The sequence below is a fragment of the Eleutherodactylus coqui genome, chromosome 4 (assembly GCF_035609145.1).
Source record: "Eleutherodactylus coqui strain aEleCoq1 chromosome 4, aEleCoq1.hap1, whole genome shotgun sequence".
NCBI classification, from domain to species: domain Eukaryota; kingdom Metazoa; phylum Chordata; class Amphibia; order Anura; family Eleutherodactylidae; genus Eleutherodactylus; species Eleutherodactylus coqui.
In genome coordinates, this window is record NC_089840.1 from 281727899 (window position 1) to 281755811 (window position 27913).

A 27913-nucleotide genomic window follows, 5' to 3' on the forward strand; every position below is an offset into this window, starting at 1 on the left:
ACTGCGTACAATTCTGGACACCGGTGCTCAGGAAAGATGTCACAGTGCTTGAGGGGGTTCAAAGAAGAGCGACTAAACTAATACATGGAATGACGGGACTGGAATACCCAGAGAGGCTATCCAAATTGGGACTATTTACTCTAGAAAAAAGAAGGTTAAGAGGCGACCAAATAACCATGTATAAGTACATGAGGGGACAACACAAGGATCTCTCCCGTGATCTGTTTACACCCAGGACTGCGACGGTAACAAGAGGACATCCGCTACGATTAGAGGAAAGTAGGTTTCATCACCAACACAGAAAGGGGTTCTTTACTGTAAGAGCAGTTAGACTGTGGAACTCTCTACCGGAGGAAGTGCTGATTGCAAAATCCATAGAGGAGTTTAAAAGGGGACTTGATGTCTTTCTGAAGAAGGATATTACAGGATATAAATTTTAGGTTAAGTGTCAATCCTGGTATATAGGCAGGTAGGAACTATTAGGGGTTGATCCAGGGAACAGTCTGATTGCCATTAGGGAGTCGGGAAGGAATTTTTTCCCCAAAAGGGCTAATTGACTTCTGGCCTTGGGGTTTTTTGCCTTCCCCTGGATCAACACAGTAGGATAGACAGGCTGGACTAGATGGACAATGTCTTCATTCGGCCTTACATACTATGTTACTATGTTACTATGTTACTAATACATGACCATAAACTAGTTAACCAAGCGTTTGCCCAATTCTATATTGACCTATATACCTCTAAACTAAGTTGCTCTGATGAACAACTGCTAGCTTATCTCGACGCTATCCCCTTCCGTACGCTGAGCAGTAATAGTGCAACCTACCTGGATGGAGCCCTAAGTATAGAGGAAATAAGGGAAGCCATTAAGTCGCTCTCCAAAAGGAAATTACCAGGTGTAGACGGGCTTCCTGGGGAGTGGTATGAAAAGAATGTGGAGCTTTTGACCCCTCGACTCCTAATACTGTACAACTCTATCCTGCGAGAAGGGGCTCTTCTGGATACCATGTGCAATGCCCTAATAGTCATGATCCCTAAAACTGGAAAAGACCCTACCGACTGCGGTTCTCACCACCCCATTTCACTCCTTAATAACATAAAAATTGTTGCAAAAATACTGTCGACACATATAACTCAGTTGTTGGGGAGATCATACATGCTGACCAGTCTGGTTTCATGCCTGGCAAAAGCACAGACTTGAACTTAAGGCGACTTTTCAACCATCTGACGTATAAGCACACCAACTGTGGGAAGCGCACCTTGGTAGTTATAGACCAGGCAAAGGCCTTTGATTCAGTAGAGTGGAAGTACTTGTGGGTAGTGATGCGGTGGTATGGACTTGTGCCAACCTTTATTAGGTTGGGATCCTGTATTTATCACCGAGGCAGAAAAGTTCCCACTTGGAACAAAAATCTAAATCACTGATGGGAACCACTAAATAATAAAACTTAACTTTTAATAATAGGATATTTAAAAATTGCGTAGCTGGATACTCGTTTGAGTTTCTATGCACTCAGAGAAATGGGATTGTGTCACCTGTATATGTACGATCAGCCAAGAGCTCACATATGCATGTATATCTAAGAGCTTGTGTGATATATCACTTAGCGGCAAATGTGTCCCAAGTGATTGTCACTTATTTATCACTTAAATCAATAACATCTCGGGTAGAATGTATATTGATTGTAGTCAGTTTTCAAAGTCTAGAAAGTGATAAATCGTAGCAATGCACACACGACAATATTTGTTGTTTTGTATTGTCTCCTTAACCCCTTAGTGACGACCCTATAGTGTTTTTACGTCCTGCAGCTGCAGGACGTGTATGGAGGGGGGTAGCACCGCTATCTCCCTCCATACAGCGCTGGCGTCAGCTGTTTATTACAGCTGACACCCACAGGCAATAGCCGTGCTCGGCCGTTCGGCCGATCGCGGCTACTAACCCTTTAAATGCCGCTGTCAATTCTGACAGCGGCATTTACATCCCCCGAACGCTGTTTGGGGGTCCCGCACGGCCCCCCCGCGGTGAGATCGGGGGAGCCGTGCAGGTGTCATGGCAGCCGGGGGTCTAATGAATGGCCCCAGGGCTGCCTTAGCAGACTGCCTATCAAGCTATCCACACAGGGTGGCTTGATAGACTGCCTGTAAAAAAGCAGTATGACGTAATGCTATAGCATTACGTCATACTGCAGGAGCGATCAAAGCATCACATGTTAAAGTACCCCAGGGGGACTTCAAAGTAAAGTAAAAAAAAAAGATCAATAAAGTTTTTTAAATTGTAAAAAAAAAAAAAGTTATAAAAGTTTAAATCACCCCCCTTTTGCCATAGCAATTACTAAAAAATCTAAATCATAAAATAAAAATATGTATTTGGTATCGCCGCGTCCGTAAAAGTCCGATCTATCAAAGTCGTGCATTATTTTTCCTGCACTATGAACGTCGTCCGAAAAAAAAAAAAAGAATGCCAGAAATACACTTTTTTAGTTACCCTGTCTTCCAGAAAAAAATGCAATAAAAAGCGATCAAAAAGTTGTATGTATTCCAAATTGATACTATCGGAAACTACAGGACATCCCACAAAAAATGAGCCCTTGCACAACTACATCGACAGAAAAATAAAAAAGTTATTGCGCGCACAAAATGACCGCAGAAAATAATTGAAAAAAATTAAATATCTTAAAAAAAAAAATACAAGTACTACAGCAAAAAAAAAACTATATAAGTTTGGTATCGTAGTAATCGTACTGACCCATAGAATAAAAATATCAGGTTGTTTTTGTTGCAGTTTGTGCGCCGTAGAAACAGGATGCACCGAAAGATGGTGGAATGTCGTTTTTTTTCCATTTCTCTCCGCTAAGAATTTTTTAAAAGTTTTTCAGTACATTATATGGTACAATAAATAGTGCCATTAAAAAATACAACTCGTCCCGCAAAAAACAAGCCCTCATACAGCGACGTCGATGGATAAATAAAGGAGCTACAATTTTTTAAAAGGGAGTAGGAAAAAACAAAAATGGAAAAAAGCAAAAAAAGCCCGGTCACTAAGGGGTTAAACATTCAGTTAGAGCCAGTCTTAGGTTGTACAACAGGTAGATTTATTTATAATCTGTGTACTTCCTGGCTTGCAACATGAATGTTAGGCACTATTTCGAGAAGAAGAATGTGTTTGTTGAATTCAACATTCTTCTGGGAACAATATTTCTAGCACAATACCCAATTCAAGATAAGCAATCCGATTTGTCACTGAGTTGGTTACTCTATAGTGACTAATTGTTTGCTGTCTAACTCTACAGGAGGCACAAATCCATGCTTATGGTAACCAAGCATGAGCAGTCACTCCTAATACAAAAGGGAGGAATGAGCTCTCTTAGTTTATAAAGCCCATCCCTCCTATATGGCCTGCCACCAACGCGTTTCCGCAGTGTGATGAATTCACTGCTTCATCGGGGTGGTTTTATTTAGATGACAATACGGACAAGCACAAGCAGCCTGATGGCTGCAGAGTTTAGAGCATAGATGGTAAGTAACCCGTGCTTCCGGGTTTATATGACGGAGTCCACGCCCTCCCTGTGTGGGGAACTTCCCACTATCCAATCACCGGTCAGTAGCTCAGGCACACCTCCTGCCTATTATCGCGTTGGTACAGCGGTCAGCGCATGCGCACTCACCGCTTGAAGCCGGGCGCCAACCATTGCCAACCAGCGGTATGTGCCGCCCGATGTCGTCATAGACAGATGGTTTTATGACGATTTGTTGTAAAGACATTGGAGGTCAAGAGTTTATTAATGTAAAAACGCATGTTAAACTGCGTCTCAATGTCTATCAAGGTGGCAGATAGAGTATATCAGTATACCGAACGATAGGAGGTACTCCATTGTTGTTTGATATTACCCATTTATGTAAATTATATACATGATATTTTTATATATATATATTTACTGTAGGTCCAATGTAGACGAATCATGCTTCTTATTCTAATAATCCCCGAGCGTAAATAGGATGCCATATGACCACTCTATTGGAAGGATGTAATAACCTTGTCTGTGCATAACTGCTAGGAGTTTTATAGTGGACCCATACCAAAAGTATAGAGTAATCATACTCATTATTGTAGAGACTCCCAGGCATAAATAGGGAGGGTCATATGACCACTCTGTTGGTTATCATAGATGCACACGGTGGTATGATGTAACAACCTAACCGGTGCATAACTATTCTAGGTTATATTAAAAATTAATTACAGAAGCATGAATTAAATGTATTGCCTTTATGTTATTTGACCATAAACACGTCAGCACACCTCTTGTCTCCGTCTATCGTTTTTATTATCATTATTGGACAATTTTAATGATAGGAGGTCATTATCAATGACTAAAAAACGGGGACCTCAGATAAAAGCCACAAATGATTGACATTCATTAAGCCCCTTCGGAGTACACGAATCTAACCGATGGATCCACTGGCTCTCTTTTTGAAGTAGTTTACGATCACGATTACCTCTCCTTCCGTTGTCCCTGATGGTCTCGATCCCCTGAAATCTTACCATATCAGGATCGTTGTTATGATATTCTTTGATATGGGTGGCTAGACTTGTATGCTCCCCTCGAACTATGTTGCCGATGGGTGCCAATACGCGTCTCCGTAGTTGCTGAATTGTCTTGCCAACATAGTCGAGGGGGCAGGGACAAGTTGCCTTATAGACACCACCACTTGATCTGCAGTTAATGAACTCCCTAATCTTATATTCATGGCCTGTAGATGAACTGGTGAATGTTGCTCCGCGCCTCATAAATTTACAGGCCTTACAACCGGAGCAGGGATAAGAGCCTTTGGGTAGTTCAGAATTCAGCCAAGTAGTTGATGATGTTGCAGGGGTCAGATGACTATGGACCAATCGGTCACCAAGATTTCTTCCTCGCTGTATGTAATAAGTGGTTCCCATCAGTGATTTAGGGATCCTGTATTTAAACTAATAATCATGTTTCTGCCCAGTTTCCCCTGGGTAGGGGTGCAGTGCAGGGATGCCCTCTGTCTGCCACCTTGTTTGCCCTTACTGTAGAGCCTCTTGTGATCTAGGTTTGAACATTGCTGACAGTAAAGGGGTTTAAACTGAGCGATTACAAAGAGCACATTGTGCTTAATGCGGATGACACTCTCCTCTTTCTCCAGGACCTGGAATCTTCTCTTGACTCAGAAATGAGTGGCTGCTATCCCCGATCTGCTATTGGGGGAAGATGAGGACATACTAAAGGGCTCTGGTTCTCCTTTGATTAGCGCTAGGGACAGGCTCATCCAGGCCAAGTTCCTGCACCACATATACTATACACCTTCCAGGCTGCGCACTATGGGTCTGCTCCCTTCGGCAATATGTCTGGTTTCTGATGGGACCATCATGTATGTGTTTTGGCAGTGTGCTGTCCTGAAAGACTTTTGGAGGGACAATAACTTAACTTAGCCATAACTTATTTTTTCCATTGAGATAGTTGTGTGAGGGCTCATTTCTTTGCGGTATGTTTTGTAGTTTCTATTGGTATCATTTTAAAGTGTGTGTGACTTTTTCAACGCTTTTTATTACATTTTTCTTGGAGACGCCACGACCAAAAATGTGCAATTATGCCATTGTTTTTTTTTCTGATGACATTCACCATACGGCATAAATAACGTGTTACTTTTATAGATTGGACTTTTATGGATGCAGCGATACCAAATCTGCTTTTATTTATATTATCATTATTAACAATGGGAAAATGTTTATTTATTTTTTACTTTTAATTCCTCTATTTTTTCCAATAATAAAAAAAAAAATTAACTTATTATTCTTTTTTTTTAGTCCCCATAGGGGATGTTTGATTGTTCATACATACCCCAATTTGACAGGCAATCTATGAAGACATGCCACAGGCATGCCTCTATAGGCATTTCTTCATGGCAGCCTTGGGGCTTTCAGAAAGCCTCCAGCTACTGAGACAACTGATCGGAACCCTGTGAACAATAATCAGGGAATTTAGAGGTTAACAGCTGCAATCAGCATTAGCGCAGATCGTAGTTATTGCAGGCGGGTGTATGCTACAGCGTTTCCCAGAAAATAAGACACTGTCTTATATAAAATTTTGCCTCAAAAGAGGCAGTGTCTTATTTTCGGGGGTGGGGTCTTATAATACTTACCTAGCAGACGGTGTTCGGATTCCTTGCTCTGGTCTCCGGCACTGCTGCAGGCTTCCGTGTCCTCCTGCATGCCAACAGAGCAGTTCTTCCTAGTAGCAGGGCTTGAGTACCCCATCTCCAGCAAGCTAATGCTCTGATTGGTTAATCGAGCGCCATGTCAATTAGTCCCCCATGCACCTGTACCTTTAAAAAGGGACCGTTCTTGGTGGTCCCACGATACAGCACTTTAATATTATACAAAATAATATAATTTTGTATTTATAGATATGCTGTCCCCACCAATGGCTTCTTGGTGTGGAGTGCAAGTGGAGGACATTTGGGGTGGGAGCAAATCCCGCTAACAATACTGTAGCATAGAAATATAATAATTGAATGATAATCTTTATTTATGTAGCGCCAATATATTCTGCAGCGCTGACAAGACAGGGGAAATAAAAACAAGACCACGGTTACCAAGGGTCCTGCTCCAACAAGCTTACATACTACAAATAATGCGGTGATCCAAAAGGTAACGGGGCTGGAGATGTGCACAGTATGGTGAGATGGAGAGCGAGGGATGCTATACACATAGACAATAATCAAATTGGGCCGTATAGTGGCTGAACCGGTATGGCTGCAGGTGCCGGTTGATTATAGGTAGCAGGAATTGCAGTCCGTAGGACAGGGAGCATGTTATCAGGCAGAGTACAGAGGGCTTTGGTTTAGGGTATACAGTATGCTTCCCTGAAGAGGTGCGTTTTTAGAGTACGCCTGAAGTTTAGTGAGTCAGTGATTGCCCGGATAGTTGTGGGTAGCACGTTCCAGAGGACTGGTGCTGCTCTGGACAAGTCTTGGAGGCGGGAATGAGAGGTTCAAATTTGAGGGGCACTTAATCTGATTTTGTTAGCAGAGCGGAGGGCTCGGGCTGGGTACTGAATTGCGATGAGGGGCAATGTAGGGCGGCGCGATGCTGTTGAGGGCTTTGTGGATGAGGGTGCGGAGTTTAAATTCTATTCTGTATTTGACAGGCAGACAGTGCAGTGACTGGCACAGGGCAGAGGCATCCGAGTAGGATCAGGGCTAGTCTGGGATTGGGAGGTTATTTCTGGCCGGATGTGATCAATTTTCTTTTTGAAGTAAGCAGCCAGCTTTTCAGCACTGATATCCATTACTGGGGGCTGCAAATCTGGGCTGAGAATGGACAGCAAAGAGTCAAAGAGTCATTTAGGGTTGTGAGATAGGTGAAGAGACGAGAGAGGTGAAGTAGACTTGCTTGGCATGGTGGAGTGCTAGTTTGTAGGTTCTAAGTATGAATTTGAAACAGAGAAAGTCTGCAGACTTTTGAGACTTTCTCCACAGCCGTTCAGCACACCTAGAGCACCGCTGGATGAAGCGCGTTTGAGGTGTGAGCCAGGACTGCCGTGGTCTGCATCAGATAACTTGGGTCACGCGAGGCGCCGCTTCATCCAGGGCATGTTTGAGAGCGGTGTTGTAGTGTGCGGCAGCCAGGTTGGGGCAGGAGAGGAGAGAGATAGGGGACAGAGAGGACTGTAGGGACTCAGCAAAGACCTGGGTGTGAATGGCCTGAAGGTTGCTATAAGTATGGTAGGTTGGAGGGTCTAGGGCAGTGGTGGCGAACCTACGGCACGCATGCCAGAGGCGGCACGCAGAGCCCTCCCTGCAGGCATGCGCCCCATCAGCCGCTCACCACTTGTGAATACCAGCAGGGGCCGCGGCTCCCCTGCCGGAATTCATAAACGGCACTCCTAGCCGCGCTGATCCTGGCACACACTGATTTCAGTGTGCAGCTGGAATCCCTCTCCCCCTGCCCCGACGTCTCCTACTACTTGGTTCCGCCGGGAGGGGGGAGGCGTCCAGCAGCGTGTGTGTCAGAGTGTGTTCCGGGAGCATATTAACACTTTCTTCCCCACTTCTGCAGCAATCAGCAATTCCCAGCAACATGATTGGTTGTTTGGGTTGGCTGATTCACCAAACAACCAATCAGGTTGCTGGGAATTACCTATTGAGGCAAAAGTGGGTAAGAAAAAGTTAATATGCGTGCTGGGACCATTGCTGACCAGAAGAGGAGCATCAGCTTCCAGGAGGAGGGGGAGGAGGAGGGGGTAAGTATGTGGGTCTTGGGAGGGGCACTGTGGGGTGTCACTACTGCACTGGGGGCCCGCTGGGGGGTGTCACTATTGCACTGGGGGGGCGTCACTATTGTACTGGGGTGTAAAACAAACACCAGGCAGCATCAGACGAATTTTCAAAAATAGCTTCAAACTCTTTATTCCTCCATCAAAGGAAAACCTGCGACGTTTCGGTCACTATCGTGACCTTTCTCAAGCATGGTTAACCAGTACAAACTGACACATATAAATACACCAACTATACAATGACAGACACAATTCAGGTGTGGACCAACTAACCCACCATTAACCCCATGTGTGCATATACATACCTCACATTGGTGCGGACAGCTTCAAGTCCATGTGGAGACATCCCAGAGTCATGCACAGGTTAAAAGGGGTTGAACCTCATGCAAGATACCTCACATATGGCATCAGATGGTATGTAAATTAACCTTGTCTATAGTGAAAGAGCACCTATTAATTATTTTGCTATTGAGCAATCTGGCTGCTATCAAAAAAATCATCCTTACCTTTATACATATAACATGTTTAAAGACTCCATTAAGCCAGTGGGAATATTCTTATTAAATCCCCGCCAAGTCATAATCATGCGCATCATAGCGCTCACAGTGCCCTAGGTATGTATATTTAGATCACACAAACACTAGTGTTATAAGAACCTAGTGTGGCGCAGAGTGAAAGCTCTTGCCTATGACCAGAGGGTTGCAAGTTCGATCCCCACATACACCAGCCAGCCCAAGATCGACTCAGCCCCCCAATCCCCCTGAAGTTGGCAAAATAAGAACCCAACCCGGTGGGGGGGCAACAAGCAACAACCCCCTGAAAGCGCTGCGGAACAAGTCAGCGCTACACAAATACCAAGATTCACTTTATTTTACTAGTACACACTCATAATAGTGCCGATCCCCAACCAAATCTAAATAATTGATTAGAACACTAATGTCGCTCAGATAATAAAATTAGGGTATTAGATAGTACAAATTTGTTTTAGAGCAAGTTTATTTTAGTATAAGCCGAATGTCAGAATCTAATCTTAGAGGGGAAAGGGAAATCGCAAATCGCATGAGTGCAATCAATACCAATAGGGAGTAAGAACCACCTTGATGTACATTTATCAAAGTGATTGTTGGATACAATATCAACATCTATTCCCACTAAGAAAAATAGAGTCAACATCAAAAAGCTGCCAAGTGTCTTATTTTAATTAATTATTCCATTATTACATTATCTCAATCATCCAAATAAGGACAAAAACATTTTTTGAAAATTTTTTTCTCTTATAAAAAAGACGGCAGAATCCCTGTAGATGTCACCACATGGAATCAAGACCAGTCCAACCACCTGTGGGTACAAAACAGAATAAAATAACATATACATATAACCATTAAAAACTATATAAAAAAATGTATACTCGTTCATTCTACATTCAGTGTATCAATTAAGAACCTATACTGTATCAATATTTTTAAGCTCTTCATATTAATCACAATCACTTACAGGGGAGAACCTTTCCACCTTTCTGTAAAATTGCTACCAATACAGATCATCTCATATATGGGGTGCCACATGATACTCTATATTGAGCCCCTTAGGTTGCAATGTATCTAGTATATATATCCACTTAAGCTCCTTCCTTTTGAGTAGTAGCTCCCTTTCGCCCCTCCTCTCCAATGGAGGAACATGGTCTATGATTTTGTATCTGAGTTGGCTCACAGAGTGCCTACACTCAAGGAAGTGCTTGACAACAGGTAGTTCTTTCATCTCAGTTCTGATAGTACTCTTATGTTTGTTTATGCGGGAGCGTACTTCCTGTATTGTCTCCCCTACATATGCTTTACCACAAGGACAAGTAATCAAATAGATTACAAATTTGGACCTGCAGGTAAAGTATTCCTTAATTCTGAACGTACGTCCCGTGTGTGGATGTTGGAACATATCACCTTTTATAAGGTTGCTACAATTCGAACAGTTCAGACATGGGTAATTTCCTGGTTTCAAAGGTCCAAGAGTTCTTTGTATAGTTCGTTCTTTTGTTTTAAACAATGGTGTCACTAGTTGATCACGTAAATTGCGTGATCTTCTATATGCCATCATTGGAAAATTCGTGAACTCTGGTACATTATCACAAGACCTCATCAGAATAGGCCAATTTTTGTGTAGGATATCCCTAATTTTTCCACTGTCAGCCCCATAGGTCGAAATAAAGGGTACCCTTTGAGAATTCTTCTCCTTAGTTCGTGGAACAAGGAGCTCATCCCTTTCTTTTAATAAAGCCTTATTCATTTGATCCCGTGTTAGGGAAGAAGGATAACCTCTATCCAAAAACTTGCTATTCATTTCCTCCATTCTTCTCTCTAACAAAGTATCATCTGTATTCCTCCTCACTCGTAGGAACTGGCTGAATGGCACCGACTCCAGCATCCGTCTTGGATGATTACTGTCAAACCTCAACAGGTTATTTCTATCTGTTGGTTTAGAAAAAATATCAGTACAAATCCTGTCGCCATGTTTTTCAATTTTTAAATCCAAAAACTGAATGCTCTGTGTTGAATAATTAAGAGTAAATTGAAGACCTGGGTCAATGCCATTGAGCCAGTCCCTGAATCGAAGTAGTTCGCATTCCGTCCCCTCCCACGCCAAAAAAACGTCATCTATAAAGCGTACCCAACATTTGATCTGTTGCACATACTGGGATAAGAAGATATGTTGTTCTTCAAGATACCTCATAAAGGTATTCGCATAACTAGGCGCCATATTTGACCCCATGGCTGTGCCCTGTCGCTGCCTGTAATACCGCCCCCCAAAAACAAAATAGTTGTTGTGGAGGATAAAACTAAGCAGCGACAGGGCAAAGCCTCTACCAACTGGGGAGATATCAGATCTATCCAGAAAAAATTGTACTGCATTCAGACCTTGTTCATGTCCTATTGATGTATATAGAGCTACAACGTCAAATGTTACTAGGACGGTTGAGGGTTGATGGAGGAATAAAGAGTTTGAAGCTATTTTTGAAAATTCATCTGATGCTGCCTGGTGTTTGTTTTACACTTCTACTGGCTATCGGCTCGTGATCCAGACCAAGCTGGGCTGCTGCATCTACCTGCTCCTCACTGCATTTGCAGTAGAACGACTGAGATCAGTCTGGAGAGAATCCATGTGAGTGCTGCTGTTGGCTTTATTATTCACTATTGTACTGGGGGGCCGCTGGGGAGGTGTCACTACTGCACTGGGGGGCCGCTGGGGGGTGTCACTATTGCACTGGGAGGCCGCTGAGGGGTGTCACTATTGCACTGGGGGGCCACTGGGGGGTGTCACTACTGCACTAAGGGGCCGCTGGGGGTGTCCCTAATGCCCTGGGGGGCCGCTGGGGGTGTTCCTAATGCACTGGGGGCTGCTGGGGGGTGTCCCTAATGCACTGGGGGCCGCTGGGGGTCACTATTATTGCTATGGGGTGGGGCACACTATTACCGCTGGGGCCGCTGTGGGATGGGGGTCACTATCACCGCTTGGGTCGCTGTGGGGGGTCACTATTACCGCTGGGGGGGTCACTATTACCGCTGGGGCTTCTGTGTGGTCGGGGTCACTATTATCGCTGTGGGGGGTCACTATTACCGCTGGGGCCGCTGTGATGTGGGGGTCACTATTACCGCTGGGGGGTGGGGGTCACTATTACCGCTGGGGCTTCTGTGTGGTCGGGGTCACTATTATCGCTGTGGGGGGTCACTATTACCGCTGGGGCTGCTGTGATGTGGGGGTCACTATTACCGCTGGGGCTGCTGGGGGGTGTCACTATTACCGCTGGGGTATGTTTACATGTGGCGGAAATGGGAAGGGCTATTCAAAATAGACAGGGGGCAGATTTTGACTGCTTTTTGGATGCGGAAATGCCGCAGAATTTTCCACAGAAATTTCCGCTGAGGACATTCTGCAGCATTTTAGCGTCCAAATAGGAGTCGAAATCTGCATGCTGTCAATTTAGATGCGGCCCTGTCCTTTTTAAAACGACGGGGGTAAAATCATACGTCGTGATAAGCCCCGCCCCCTGACGTGTTGGCACTTTGCGATAAATAGGTGGGTTTTAGGTTGCAGTTTGGGCACTCGGTCTCTAAAAGGTTTGCCATCACTGGCCTAGGGAGATACTAGGAAGCTTGACACAGAAAAAGAGGAGGTTATGGTCCAAGAGCGGGAGAGGGGAGTTAGTGAAGTTGGAAGCAGAGACGGAGGAAGACCAGATCCAGCAGTATTGCCATCCTTATTAATGGGAGAGGCTGCGAGAGACCAAGGGAGGAGGTGAGAGAAGCTGAGAGGCAGATGGGGAGACGGGGTCGTTAGTGGGGATGTTGAAGTCTCCTAGGATGAGGGTTGGGATTTTGGAGGAGAGCAAGTCGGGGAGCCAGGTGGCAAAGTGGTCCAGAAACAGGAGCAGAGCACCTGGGGCGGTAGATAACTGCTTCTAACATAGACAGCGGACAGAAAAGTCGTAGGGCATGTACCTCGAATGATAGGAAAGTGAGTGAGGTTACCAGGGGGATGACCTGGAAGGTGCATTGCAAGGAGAGAAGAACACCTAATCCTCCACCTCGCTTGTCTTCTGGTCTCAGGGTATGGGAGAACTGCAGGCCATTGTAAGACAATTCAGCAGGGGAGGCCGTGTCAGACTGCTGTATCCACGTTTCTGTTAGAGCTAGCAGGTTTAGGGATTTAGCTGTGAAAAAGTCATAGATGGTGGGGAGTTTGTTGCATGCTGACTGGCAGTTCCAGAGCATTGAAAGGAAATCAGGGAGGATATGCACAAACTAGTGGTTGGGCTAGAAGGGTGACTCAGTGGGGCAGGTGGGGGGTAATAGTTGGGGGCACTAGAGGGTGGGCCAGGATTGGGAGAAATGTCCCCTGAGGCTAGTAACAGCAGGATAGCGAGAGGGAGCAGGTGGTTAGGGGATTTATGAAGGCCGATAGTTATGTTTCACTGCGGCTTCAGGGGGATTGAGTCATTTTAGGAAAGTGAAGAGTGCATGTGAGCTGTGCATAGGTGAAGAAAGGAGAGAGAGGCTAATATGGATAGAATGTACCAGAGGTGAGCGTTGGACATAGGTTTAATAGAAAACAGTAAAGATAAGAATAGAGACTACAGTAGTAGTGATGATCAGGAAGTGCAGGGTTTTAAGACAGTTTATGCGGCACACCTGTTTCTTGCTCTGTTGAACTGCCATGTTAAACTTCATAAATGTTACACTTAATCTCGGGCACAATTCAGCACAGGGAACATATGTGTGTCAGTGAATGGAAACTACCTTTAAATCCAAGCAACAGCCAACAGCTGGGAGGGACTAGTTTAGGTAGATTTGTTAAGCATATAGCCAGTGACCCACCCAGAGGTTTCATGGCTTGCTTACATAAACAACACCTCTCCACTATGATGTAATGTCCCATTATTTATGAGATGATGCTAGATCGAATGTCTCCGTAGTGGTCATCTCTTGCAATTGTTCTTTAGATAGCATAGAAGAACTTGAAGAGTCTACCTGTTGACAACGGTTATGGCTTTCTCTTTTAGTGTCCCCTTTCCCTTTGATTTCCTTGACCGCCAGACGGGAATTCCGGTCAGAAATGGAAGCTGGTGAATTAACCGGTGAAGGAGGCATTTCAAGGTCCATTGCTGCCAAATCAGGGTCTTGTAGGTGAAATAGGAGCCGTCATGGCTGTATATCTTCAGGGTTGCCGGGTAAATCAGCACAAACTTGATCTGCCTCCTGTACAATAGGGGAGAGTGCTTTCCTTTTGCATTGAACTTCAGCAGAATAGTTTGCAAAAATCAGGATTTTGTGTCGCTTGAATTCCAGAGTGTTCTGGTAGCTTTTAAAGATCCTTAGTATTTTAGCTTTATCAGTGTAGTCTAAGTACTTTACTACCGTGTTTCCCCCAAAATAAGACAGCGTCTAATATTAATTTTTGTTCAAAAAGGTTTAAGTTCTTTACATGTATAGCTGCCTGAACACCATTTAAATTGACTTTTTTAATTAAAGGAGATGTCCGGCGGCAGCAAGTGGGTCTATACACTTCTGTATGGCCATAATAATGCACTTTGTAATATACATTGTGCATTAATTATGAGCCATACAGAAGTTATAAGAAGTTTTATACTTACCTGCTCCGTTGCTGGCGTCCTCGTCTCCATGGTGCCGACTAATTTTTGGCCTCCGATGGCCAAATTAGCCGCGCTTGCGCAGTCCGGGTCTTCAGCTTTCTTCTATGGAGCCGCTCGTGCCAGAGAGGGGCTCCGTGTAGCTCCGCCCCGTCACGTGCCGATTCCAGCCAATCAGGAGGCTGGAATCGGCAGTGGACCGCACAGAAGAGCTGCGGTCCACGAAGGTAGAAGATCCCGGCGGCCATCTTCAGCGGTAAGTATTGAAGTCACCGGACCGCCGGGATTCAGGTAAGCGCTGTGCGGGTGGTTTTTTTAACCCCTGCATCGGGGTTGTCTCGCGCCGAACGGGGGGGGGGGTTAAAAAAAAAAAAACCCGTTTCGGCGCGGGACATCTCCTTTAACTGTTAGCAGGGCTTAATTTTGGAGTAGGGCTTATATTTCAAGCATCCTCAAAAAGCCTGAAAAATCATTTTGCATCCTCAAAAATTCAGGAAAATCATGCTATTTCTTATTTTCACGGTATGTATTTTTTCAGGGACACAGGGTATGACCGGATGTGGGCGGGGCTTAGGAGCTCTTGTACGTTTATCTTGCCATATGCGGGGGTTCGGCCCTAAATCGGTAAACTTGCTCAATTTTTCAAGAAGATGGGAAGCCCAAAGCGGATGGAATTTCTTGTTTGCATATTTGGTATAAATATTTCTGTAGGTAAAAACAAAACAAGAAACAGAATGATAGCGCTCCAATGGTTAGGGAGAAAAATTATTATTGAGATTTCTCAAACAACGTCTGGGACTCACCCAGACGTAACGGGACCCTCCTGGTATCCCGAAACATCAAGAATCCTAGTAGGCAGAAAGTAACCTTGGTTGTATTCAATGGATGGAATCCAATAGTGCTGGTCAAAACGATATCCCTGGGGAGAGCGTCACGAGGTGGCTCTAGGTATGTAGATACCAGAGAACAAGAAAAGGTTCTAGACAACAGTATAAAAAAGACCTCCTGGCGCTCCAGCAATATGGCTATGGTGGATGACTTACTTTGTAGGGGTGCCAAGTCCGCGGCACCCCTCAGTCCCAGAAGGCGTATAGTGAATCAGATGTAGAAAGATGTTTTCAAAGTTCAGTAAGTTTATTCTGCAACGCGTTTCGGCTTCCTAAGGCTGGTTTCACACAGGGCGTATTCCCATTGGAAATCCTACGGTTTGGCCGCAGCCGAAACTGCGAGATTTCTGACGGGAGAACCGGGGCGGCCGAAAGAGAAGATAAACAGACATGCTGCATATTCTGAAACTGCGGCTGCGGCGACCCCAGCCGCGGTTTCAGCCGGACTTACCGCAGCGGATCGGCGTCCCATGTGGACAAGATTTCTGAGAAATCTTGTCCACATGTCTGGCTAATCCCGAGATTAGCGGTCGCGGGCGGATTTGCCTAAGAAGGCCTAAGAAGCCTTTATCAAGCATAAAACATTTTACAAATGACACAATTATATACAAATAAAGGTTACCTCCCCGTGTATGTGTGGCGTATCATGTGAGTCTCGGAGTCTCAATCCTGACGTGCCTCCGGTCAGATTAGTGTTACTTCTGGTGGCTTTAATGGAACGCAGCGATGCGTGTTACCGATAGACGCGTCACGGGGTGAAAAGGCGCGGGCGTTGTCACGTGATATAGTAGCACCTGGGATGGGGCGCAGCATGTATACTAGATTTTATTACCTTTTCGAATTACCTTTGTGCACCTTTTTTGAGATGTGAGTAACACCACTTGAATATATCGAAGAAAAATCAATCAGTACACTAAGGAAAAAGGAGATGTATTGGATACATCGTTTAAATACATTAACCCCTTGTGGACTGAACGAGGTATTGGAAAAATTTTAGCATCATTCCTTTTTTGTTTAGGACGACTAATTTTGATACATTAAATTTCTAATTGGAAAAGGTAATAAAATCTAGTATCATTTTATAAATAACTTTTAATACTTTTCAGTATTGGCAGTAAATCTAATTAAATATTTTTTATCTTCTGATCATATCTCGGTATGGTTATTTTTTCTTTTCTTTCCTTTTATATTTCTATTAGGGATTAACTAACCAGTATTGGTATTCAGATATTTTTATTTATATTCTATAATAGATTGTAAATATTGTCTAATTGTGATTTTTTAGTTTTCAGCATCACGCTATGAAAAAGCGCTACAAAACCATGCCGATTTTAGCAAGGTGTGCGATTAGCCAGTTAATTGCCGAGTTGCGCGTTGACAGCCGGCTGTCAATAAAGTTGATTTGGAATACATGGGACGCAGATGCGTTCCATGTCACGTACCAACGTTCTGACGTCATACGTTACGTTTATCGCGACGTGTACGTCTCTTTGCGAGGAGCGTTCCCGCCCCCCGGTACAAACACCACTGATTGTTATCGGCCCTTAGGCAGCCGGCTTGTATTAAGTGTGTATTTAGTATTGTATATATGTATGTCTCTGTAGTAATGTAAATGAGCTTGAAAAAGGCGGTAATATTTTGCCGAAACGCGTCGCTCTTTATTTCTAAATAAATTCTTTTTCCCAACGAGCGCAAAGATAGCTATTTTTCTTTCTGATACGAATATTGTACCAAGTACCGAACCGGGTGTTTTGTTTGCTGATTCTTCGCTGCTCTCCGTGAAGCTACGGATGGGGGAATAAAGATTTTTATACAAAGCTTTCCTGGACATCGGTGTCGGCGGGGATTATCAGCTGATTCTCCCTGCGCGGCACCAGGTGAGTGCTCTATGATTATATGCACGTTAGCCCTATATGAATCCCATTGGAAAAACCTGGCTCATCCCTGACTGTCTCTAAGTTACTGACACGGTGTAGTTTTACAAAGTGGCTCCAAGCCGCATAGTCCGGGTCGGACTGGTCGCTTTTCCTGAAGTGGTCAAAGCGAAGGGTGGGATGGCTACTCCCACGTACCAAGTGAGGCTGGTAACAGGCCTCATAAAAACCTGGGCCTGCAGGTCTTGAGTGTGGTGAGAGCTCTGCAGGTCTGAGGACCAGACTGGCTGTGTGCAGCAAGCCGTGTTTTTTGACAGTGAGTAGTCAGGACCGATCTATGTATAGTGAGTGCTCAGACGAGCAGGTGTTCATTTCTGTTGGCCTGGAGTTAAGGCCTGTTTTACTTTGTTTAGCTGAAATAAACCCAGGCAAAGCCTGGAATAAAGAACTTTATTTCCTTGTGTCACTGTCTCTGGCCGTGGATGCCCAGGTGGCTACCTTATCCTGACGCTAATCCCTCACAGTATATAAAAAGATAAATTATCAATTTATAAAGAAACATTTAAAACATTATCATAAAAATAAATAACAGTGGTTGATAAATACCTGAAATGTCAAAGAATAGATCGATATGTTTGTAGCCTCAATGTAATAATCAGATTAAATATAAAATGATAATATATCTGCTATAAAATTAATTAAGGGAAAGCTGGATCTTTTCAAGTACCTCATTGAGACCATGAGGATGTAAAGTATTAAAACAAAAAATGTAAACATCTCCTTAGTTCTGAGTTTAGTGAATTCGCCTTTAGGAATTTTTTTTAATCGGGGTGATTTTCATTAAAGAGGGATCCGAGTTGTGATACATGGAAAAGTGCTTAGACAGTGTGTTTTAGGTAATTTCTTTTAGTATTGTATCTATGTTGGTTAATACGATTTCGTTGGGTGTTTATTGTACGGCCAACATATCGTTTTTGGCAAGGACATTCAATTAAGTAAATCAGATGTTCAGAACCGCAGTTCAAATATTGCTTGATCTGAAAAGGTATACTGTCAGTTCCCATATCGACTGATTGCCTTCGGTGGCATATATTCTCGCAACATTCGCAGCCAGGGGTTCCACATCTATATGCTCCTGTATTTGGAGTAAAAGAAAAAATTGGAAGACCCTTTGTTTTAGTGGTCTTTTGGAATTTGCGAGGGCATGATGGAGCTAGAATATTTCCCAATGTCTTGCTCCTCCTAAAGATCAGGTTAGGGTTGGTGGAAAGTATTTGAGATAAAAGGATCTCCTTTTAGAATATTCCATTGTTTATTTAGGATATTCCTCAGTTCCCTTTGTTTTGAGTTATATCTCGTGATGGAGCAAAGATCATAGCGACCTTCATTCTTCTCAGATGTCATTTGTTTTGTTGCTATTATATTAGTACGTATTGGCCAGCCCTCTTGCCTAGCTCTAATATAAGATGTTTTTAATAGGGTTTCTGGATACTTTTTTTCTTTCAACCTATTATACAGAATTTTTGCCTGCTTGTCAAATGTTTCAAGGGTAGAACAGTTTCTTCGGATCAGTTTGAATTGTCCGAAAGGAACGTTTGATTTTTTTCGCATGGCCACTTCTGAAGTCCAGGAAACTGTTGGGATCCACTTGTTTAAAATGTGTTTTTGTACAAATGTTATTTTCCTTAATATAGATGTCCAAATCCAAGAAAGTAACTTGTGTAGTGCTACAAGTGCCAGTGAATTCTAAACCCCATGTGTTTAGGTTCAGATTTTTGATAAATTGTTTTACTTCTCCCATGGTGTCGTCCCAAATAAAGATGATGTCATCATTATATAGTCTATAGAAATAGATGTGGGGATCTTTGATGTTTTCTTCAAATGTGCCCATGTACATGTTTGCATAGCAGGGCGCATTTGGTCCCCATGGCGGTCCCCCTTGTTTGCAGGTAGAAGTGGTTGTTAAATTTAAAATAATTATTGTAAAGAATAAATTAAAGTATCCTTTTCTAAAAAGTGGGCAATGGCCTCAATTCCTTGTAAATGGGGATGTTAGAATATGGGGAGCAAACGTCAAGAGTTACCCATATGTATGTTTTTTTCCCAAGGGATCTGTTGCAATATGGATAATAATTGAGATGTGTCCTTCAAATATGCAGGGAGTTTTGTTACAAATCTTTGTAGTTGTCTGTCAACATATTGTAGCTGGTGAGTGAAACAAATACCCTCTATGATGGGTCTTCCATCCAAAATCAAAAAATTACAGAGGGATCTAAACGAAAAAAATTGAAAAAAGATATTTCCCTTAGGAATATAAAGCTACCCCACAGGTCAAATTTGCAGATAATAGAAAAACACACAACATTTACCAGAACAGAAGAAATACTTTTGAATTATATAATCATCAGAAAGATCCCATCACCGTAAGAGAAATTCCTCCTTCTCTAACTCTAGATCCAACCAATATCCAGACTTCTATGAGTAACAATACAATGATCATCTAGTTACCTCTTTTGAGATCTATGAACGGGGTCTTACACCTCAGCCCCCCCCCCCTCCCAGATGGCCAAACAGACTAGATGGATATCATTACAATCCTTTTCATTCTGAACCATTATTCAGACACATCCCAAGAGAATCTACTTGGAAGCACAGATACCCTAGAAACCCTACCCAAGAAAGGGCACTGAGAGCCAATAGAAGAAGATATAATTACCCTAAAAAAACACTTATGATTCTAATCCATTAAATAATAATTTACCTTCAAAACCCACATTCCCTTCCATTATTTCTAATAATCCGAACTCCTCTGGAGAAAACATACCACAAGTTCCATTGGATAAACCATCCCAAACTAACTCTTCAACCAACCCACCCAATTTCCAATATATTCAGATATGCGTTTAGAACCACAAGCTATGGGAAATATTGCAGGAATTCCATCAGATTTGATCAATTTCCTACAAAAGTAAGGAAAATACCCCTCTTAGAACCAATATTAATATTGATCCTATCCTTCCAACTAGCTAATCATTTGAGATTACCAACAATACAAATCATATTACCCCAATAACATCTTTTTTAGGGAAGACAACCCCTCGACTTTCAGAAACAGAGGGTCTAATAAGCAACACCCGGGTCACACGGAGTTCTGTGCTGTACCTGAACCCCAAAGGAAAAACACTACTCAAAACCATTGGGAACAACCTGATGGGATGTTCAAAAATTATTCACTTTTATCAGTCATGCAACAGATCAGAAAAAGGAGGAGAAGAAGGGGCGAACGGGCAGGGAGAAAAACACGCCAGAAATCAAAAATATCTAAAAACAATTCGGAAGATACAAACTCCAACGACGAAGCGATAAAATTGGGTATATTCAATATCTCTGGATACACGTTGAAAAAAAGAAGTGGAATTACTATCCAGGGGCTTGTCCTTTAGTCCATCAAGCGACCCTGATCTTTTCGAACTCTTTATAGACCTTAATTACTTTGTAAGAAAATTGACACTAAAGAGATTCTACTCACTAAATGAGAACAAACTCCCACCTGAGGGATCATACTGTAGAGTTATAAAACTGAGAGAGCCGTTAGAGGACTCCATACTTGAAGACACCACTCCCACTAAAAAACCATTAACCACCAACCTTAAATTACCCAGTAAATTCTATCCGACGGAGGCCAAAGGTCCCTATATAACTACTTTTTAACAGCAAAGTTTTGGAAGACTTTAGAACACTAACCAACAATAAAAATCGAAACAAAAATAAATACCATAAAGCATGGCGTCAGAACCGGAAGTTCACATTGCCATGTTTAGAGATGAAAAAGTCGCTCTCATCCAGTTCAATTGTATTCCATAAATGTGACCATTGCATTACGGTTACTGAAACCTCATACAGTTCCAAAATGTTTTTCTTTGTCTTCTTCTGGATCAACAGGGGGGGAAGGTGGTTAATAGGCTGGACATTTGTCTTTTTAAGCTTAGCATACTATATTACTATGTTAATCATTTTAGGTTTGTGAATTTAGACTGCATACATTCATTTGTAGAAGCTGTGAATGCTGTACACAGCGGACAAGCGACCATCACCTACCACCACAATGCTACAGCAATCTGCCTGGCCCTGCACTGCAAACCAATTTTTCCCACACTGGACAGGAGAAGAGAGTAGAAGGGACGATGCCAATTGATCCCGCCTCTGTCCTCAATCACCCTAGCAGTATTGCAAGCTTGAAGTCGTTAGAATACAGGCTGATATGTACCCAGCTTTACTGGGCTCCTGCACGCATGCCAAGTGAAGGCTCAAATCATCCACCTGATCCGTTATAACTCACTCCAGAGCTCTACAATACGCATAGAAATAAAACACTGCCACTACTAGTTTGTCAACGGTGCACTGGAACTCGATTTATGAATTATTAATACAATCTTCGGAGAATATGGTTCGTTTTTAAAACTGACAGGGCTTGAACTGATAAATTCTAGATTTATTCTAGAAAAGATATAGTAGTGCCAAAATATATAGTATGTATAAAGATATACAAAAAGGTTGTTACATGGGGAGAATAAGGACATACAGCCAATAAACACTCAGCAGTATTTTAGAAATAAACAGGAATAAAATAAAAGAAAGTTACCAGATTTTGGGATACACGGCCCAAAGAGATCTAGAACAGAGGGACGCCCATATACCGAAGTATAGCTCCATGGATTGACTGGTTAGAACTGTTGGGTCCCCCAATACACACCTTCTCCCCACCCCTCTGAGGTCATACAGAGAAGGGAGGGTTGGATTTGTAGGAACTCAAAAATCGTAATTCCCTAGTTTCAGTCATATCTCGGTGGGAGGGTCTATAATCATGAAGATAGGCTGCCATATTTCTTGTCATGATTTTATCTATGCATGAATATCAAGCATGAGGCAGCAATCATAACCAACTACAATTCATCCAGAAATGTGTAAAAATAAAAAATATATATATACTTACCTGGTCCCGGCAGAACGATGTTAGCCCATTGAATTCAATGGAGCCGGCAATACAGCCGACTCCATTGAAAGCAATGGGATGCCGGCGATCGCGGGATGAGTTGTCGGGAAGGGGTTAAATATGTAAGCCCTTCCCTGCAATTCATCCAGAAATGTGTAAAAATAAAAAATATATATATATACTTACCTGGTCCCGGCAGACGGAGTTCAGCGCGACAGGCTGCAGTTCTCCTGAACTGCTCTGAACAGCTGTGAGTAGTATTCAGCAGCCGGGCATTTAAAATCCCAGCCTGCTGAATCAGATGCCTCTTATTGGTCACAGCCTGACCAATCAGAGGCATCCCTCACTCACACCCATTCATGAATTCATGCAATTCCAAATAATGAATGGATCACAGCACACGTAAACCCTGTGTATCTCCAGGGAAGATATTCCACTCCAGACGGTGCTCGCTCTCAAAAGTCCTGGATCCTGGACCGTATTCCAAATAGCAGAAGGAGAGTAGATAAGAGCAGCACTCAGGGGTTGATTCCAGAAAAACTTTATTGCCCACAACGTTTCAACTCATAAGAGTCTTTGTCAAGTGCACTTGACAAAGACTCTTATGAGTTGAAACGTTGTGGGCAATAAAGTTTTTCTGGAATCAACCCCTGAGTGCTGCTCTTATCTACTCTCATTCATGAATGGGTGAGTGAGGGCTGCCTCTGATTGGCTCAGGGGCAGCTGAGCCAATCAGAGGCAGCCCTCACTCACCCATTCATGAATGGGTGTGAGTGAGGGATGCCTCTGATTGGTCAGGCTGTGACCAATAAGAGGCATCTGATTCAGCAGGCGGGGATTTTAAATCCCTGGCTGCTGAATACTACTCACAGCTGTTCAGAGCAGTTCAGGAGAACTGCAGCCTGTCGCACTGAACTCTGTCTGCCGGGACCAGGTAAGTATATATATATTTTTTATTTTTACACATTTCTGGATGAATTGCAGGGAAGGGCTTATATATTTACCCCTTCCCGACAATTCATCCCGCGATCGCCGCAGCCCATTGCTTTCAATGGAGTCGGCTGTATTGCCGGCTCCATTGAATTCAATGGGCTAACATCGTTCTGCTGGGACCAGGTAAGTAAATATATATTTTTTATTTTTACACATTTTTGGATGAATTGTAGGGAAGGGCTTATATATTTAAGCCCTTCCCGACAATTCATCCCGCGTACGGGGTCTCACTCTTGCCGCTATTGTGGCTTAATAGTGGGACCTGGGAACTTGAGATACAGCCCAAAATGTAGCTCCTCGCCTGCCCTATTCGTTTCTGTGTCGTTTCCATCACTTTCTTGTGTTTTGCAGATTTTCACAAATGAAAACCTTAGCGAGCATTGGCGATATACAAAAATGCTCGAGTCAACCATTGACTTCAATGGGGTTCGTTACTCGAAACGAACTCTCGAGCATCACTGAAAGTTCGACTCGAGTAACGAGCACCCGAGCATTTTGGTGCTCGCTCATCTCTAACAATTATCTCTCTAAAGGCAACAACCACCAGCCTGGGGAGAGCAAATCAGCATCTACCTGTCAAAAGGCCACTTGTATTGGCATTGGAACAAAGGATTTCCTGTCCTCTTGTATATCAAAGGCTTGCCAATTACACAAGAGGAAGGGGGGATTAGAACATTATAATTTATCCATCTCATATCTTTATCCATCTATCTAGTATCGAACTATCTATCTATCATTAGAGTAGATTCAAGGGGCAAAGGTTGTCAGCTCAACTTTTCTATTGTCCTGAATGGCAACTGATTGATACTGGACAGCGGGGGGGACACTTTCTCAATCTCTTTATATGACAGAGCGCTAGTGAAAATTGTGAAATAGGAAAGGCATTCACCAAGTATGTGCATCGCAGAAATCTAAGCATTCTCTATCTGGTACAGAACATATTTAATCAGGGTAAAAAAAAGTAGACCGATAAATTTAAAAACCTTTTTAATAATCCCGGCGATCAGCTGCAAATTGTCACACTAACAAGACAGACGTACCCAGGAAGACATGGTTCTTCTTAGAAGCTTTTGAGTATGCCACATGAGAGCCTTACAGGAATTTGGTAGTAGATTTAAGAGAAGACACAACAGAGGAACTCCTCTTAAGCACGGGGTTGTTTCCACCAGCTTTAGCGGCGGTGTACATTCAAAAGAAAACTGCCTCTAAGAAGTGAGTTAATCATCCTACTAACTATTGTAAGCTCTGCTCATTGTGCTGACAAGATGTCTGAGGGATTACACTGCAATTGGGGCCTCTTAAAAAGCTGATAAAAGCAACACCTACAGTCAGAAAGTCTACTTTGTGCAATGCAAGCAGTGCTTTAATCATAGCCATAGAGGAAATTGCTTTAAGTAAAAGGGCGAATACCTCTAAAACAGCCTGGGTGATAAAACCATGGCAATAAAAAAAAAAAAGCGGATATTGAATCAGGCGGGAAAAGGGGGGGTTACAGGTTCACTCTTAGGCTTTGCGATTCCAATAATGAGACTGTGCTTCAGCACACTGGCCCAGAGAACAGCTGATCACTAGGGGCCCCAGTGATAGACTCCACAGATCTATTATTCATGACTGATCTTGAGAATGAGCCATCAATAGTTGACAACTGGACGATCCCTTTAAAGCTCAACTAAATTCAGCTACAAATCTGTAATCCAGAAAAAAACAAAGAGAAACCAAATAGTTTGGCTCAGTAGATAGGGAGTAATAGGCGCCGGCCAGGATAAGGACAAAATAAAACATATGTGAGTGGGTTCTTATACATTAGGTTCAAAAGACTTCAATGGAAAGAGGATCATGGGATGGATGATTAAAGGGCAGAATTCCATCAGAAATTGATTTTCAATACCTGCAACCACTTTTGAGTTAGGGATGATATGCTGATTGTTAATAAAGGTTTATTGAATTATATAATATGGAAACCACTAATTGTATGACTTTTCAATTGTCATGATATTAATAAATCTAGTATACAACTGAGATCATCTTGATGGTCGGTAACAGAAGTTCACGTGAGGCGGCCAAGGTTTTCAATCACGATAACTCAAGAAGACAAGCAGATTCAAAAATATTAATATGGATTCTCCGCTGTGTAAGTTTTCCATAGTCAAAAATGGCTGCTGCCACGTGTGAATTCTCCAACGTCTAACAAGATGTATAGCTAAAATATTGCCAACAATCTGAACATAAATGCCGGTTTTCCCCTGTGTGAGTTCTCTTATAGTTAACAAGATCTGATTTGTCTTAAAAATATTGAGTTCTCCAATATGTTTAACAAGATCCCCTTTATGGGTATTTCTCACATTCAGAACATGAAAATGTCTTGTCCCCCATGTGAATTCTCTGATGTGGCACAAGAAGTGTTTTCCACAGAAAACATTTTCCACATTTAGAACATGAAAATGGACTCTCCGCTGTGTGAGTACTCTGATGATAAACAAGACCTGATTTTGTGGTAAAACATTTCCCACATTTAGAACATGAAAAAGGCTTCTCTCCTGTGTGAATTCTCTGATGATTAACAAGATGTGATTTTGTGGTAAAACATTTCCCACATTTAGAACATGAAAATGGTTTCCCTCCTGTGTGAATTCTCTGATGATTAACAAGATGTGATTTTGTGGTAAAACATTTCCCACATTTAGAACATGAAAATGGCTTCTCTCCTGTGTGAATTCTCTGATGATAAACAAGACCTGATTTTGTGGTAAAACATTTCCCACATTCTGAACATGAAAATGACTTCTCTCCTGTGTGAATTCTCTGATGATAAACAAGACCTGTTTTCTGGGTAAAACATTTCCCACATTCTGAACATGAAAATGCCTTCTCTCCTGTGTGAATTCTCTGATGATAAACAAGACCTGTTTTCTGGGTAAAACATTTCCCACATTCTGAACATGAAAATGGCTTCTCTCCTGTGTGAATTCTCTGATGTCTAACAAGATATGATTTTTGGGTATAGCATTTGCTACATTGTGAACATGAATATGACTTCTTCCCTGTGAAAACTGTTTCTTCTTTAACATCTCTTCTGTAAATGTTATGTTGCTTGCTAGTCTGTGATGAATTAGAAGATGGAACCTCTATAAAAGGATCAGATGACAGATGTTTGCTGGGAAGGGCTGAGGGTACATCTGGGATAATGGCAGGCTCTTCGTGTGTATCTTGTATGTTACCATCATCTTCCACTGTAAAACCTGAAGATATCAAATGTTCTTCTGAGCTCCTGATGTCGTCATCTGCCAAGAATAAAACAGATTTTAACATTACAATTATATCAATATTTTATAAAAATTTCTATATAAAATATTCATACAAATTGTGAAAAAGACAAGTTACAAAAACCCTGTGCTCTTTTATGTATGAGGTTTTAGTTACTTGAATAAGGGGTTTGCAGACATTAGCGAACCTCCTCAAGAATCCAGGTTAGCCTCTAAATTATCACCCGTTCCTCCAGGTTTCTTTTGGAGAGTCGGTACCTTCTGGTGTTTATTCCATTAGCGTAGGAGAATAGATACAATACAGGAGATGCAACACGAGTCGGAGGGCTTACTGACTAATCTGCCACCTTTCATGAGCATATGACACAGAGACATGATAAAAGTATCAGGTACTTCTTAGAACTGGGGCGACCGGAAGTGTGTACGTGCGTGCATCCAGAAGAAAGTAGCTGCTGAGCTATATCCCGGTACACCCTTAACCGGAAGCAGAGGTAAATTTCTAGACGCAATTTTGTGCGCATGCTCGTCTTGCATATGCTCTTTATACAGATTAAGTATACTTAATAACAAACGAGTGCCACATTTTATATTATTTCTCCAGAACCCCCATACTTTTATTTTTTACACACAAATCTCCAAAATGTAACCCATTAGTGACGGCCCCATCGGGTTTCTACGTCCTCACGAAGTGGGCTTTAATCCTAGAGGATGTAGAAACATGCGTCCTCTTAGGATTAATACCCTCTTAGCTGAGGACGTGTCAGCTTCATGTTGTCGGTGCCCGCAGGTAGCCGACAGCATGGAGCTGTCATCTTGGGCTGCGGGCAGTCCCCCCCGGCAATGAAATCGGTGCTATCCAATGGATACCCATCCCAACCAGCCCCCGTAATTACCCCTGTCTTCGGAAATACCACACAGTTCAAATTACTACTTTTATCTAAGATTTGGGGCACGCCGAAAAGGGTGCGGACGGGGGGGGATTTTTTAACGTGTCAATTTTTATTCTGTACAAGTGAGCAGTGGGGCCTGGAATTTATTCAGTTGTGCCCTGCAATCCAACGGGTGTTCCTTCCATTATAGGCCTTGCCATGTGTCCTGTAAGTAGATTAGGGCCACAACGGGTATGTTTCTGAACACGGGACAAATGGGGGGATCCATTTTGGGGTTAAAGTCTTCATTCCTATGTACATTGTACAAAAAAAACCCAGTTTTTAAATCGACAAAATTGCCAAAAAAATTAAAATTGTAATTTTTTCCTTCTGCTTTGCTTAGATTCATTCAAATACTGTGGGGTCAAAATACACAGTACACCCCTAGATGAATTCGTTAAGGGGTCTAGTTTTCCAAATGAGGTCATTTGTGGGGGTTCTCTATCGTTTTGGCCGCTCAATGACTCTACAAGTGGGCAATGGGACCTGGAATTTATTCCGTTGTACCCTGAAATCCAATGGGTGCTCATTCCATTAT

The 27913-nt window shown here is 42.7% G+C and overlaps 1 protein-coding gene across 4 annotated transcripts in view; it reads right to left on the bottom strand.

The window, feature by feature from the left end:
- The window catches only part of LOC136624337 (gastrula zinc finger protein XlCGF57.1-like), a 721853-nt gene that overhangs the window by 425246 nt on the left and 268694 nt on the right, over positions 1-27913 (bottom strand). The window lies entirely within an intron of this gene.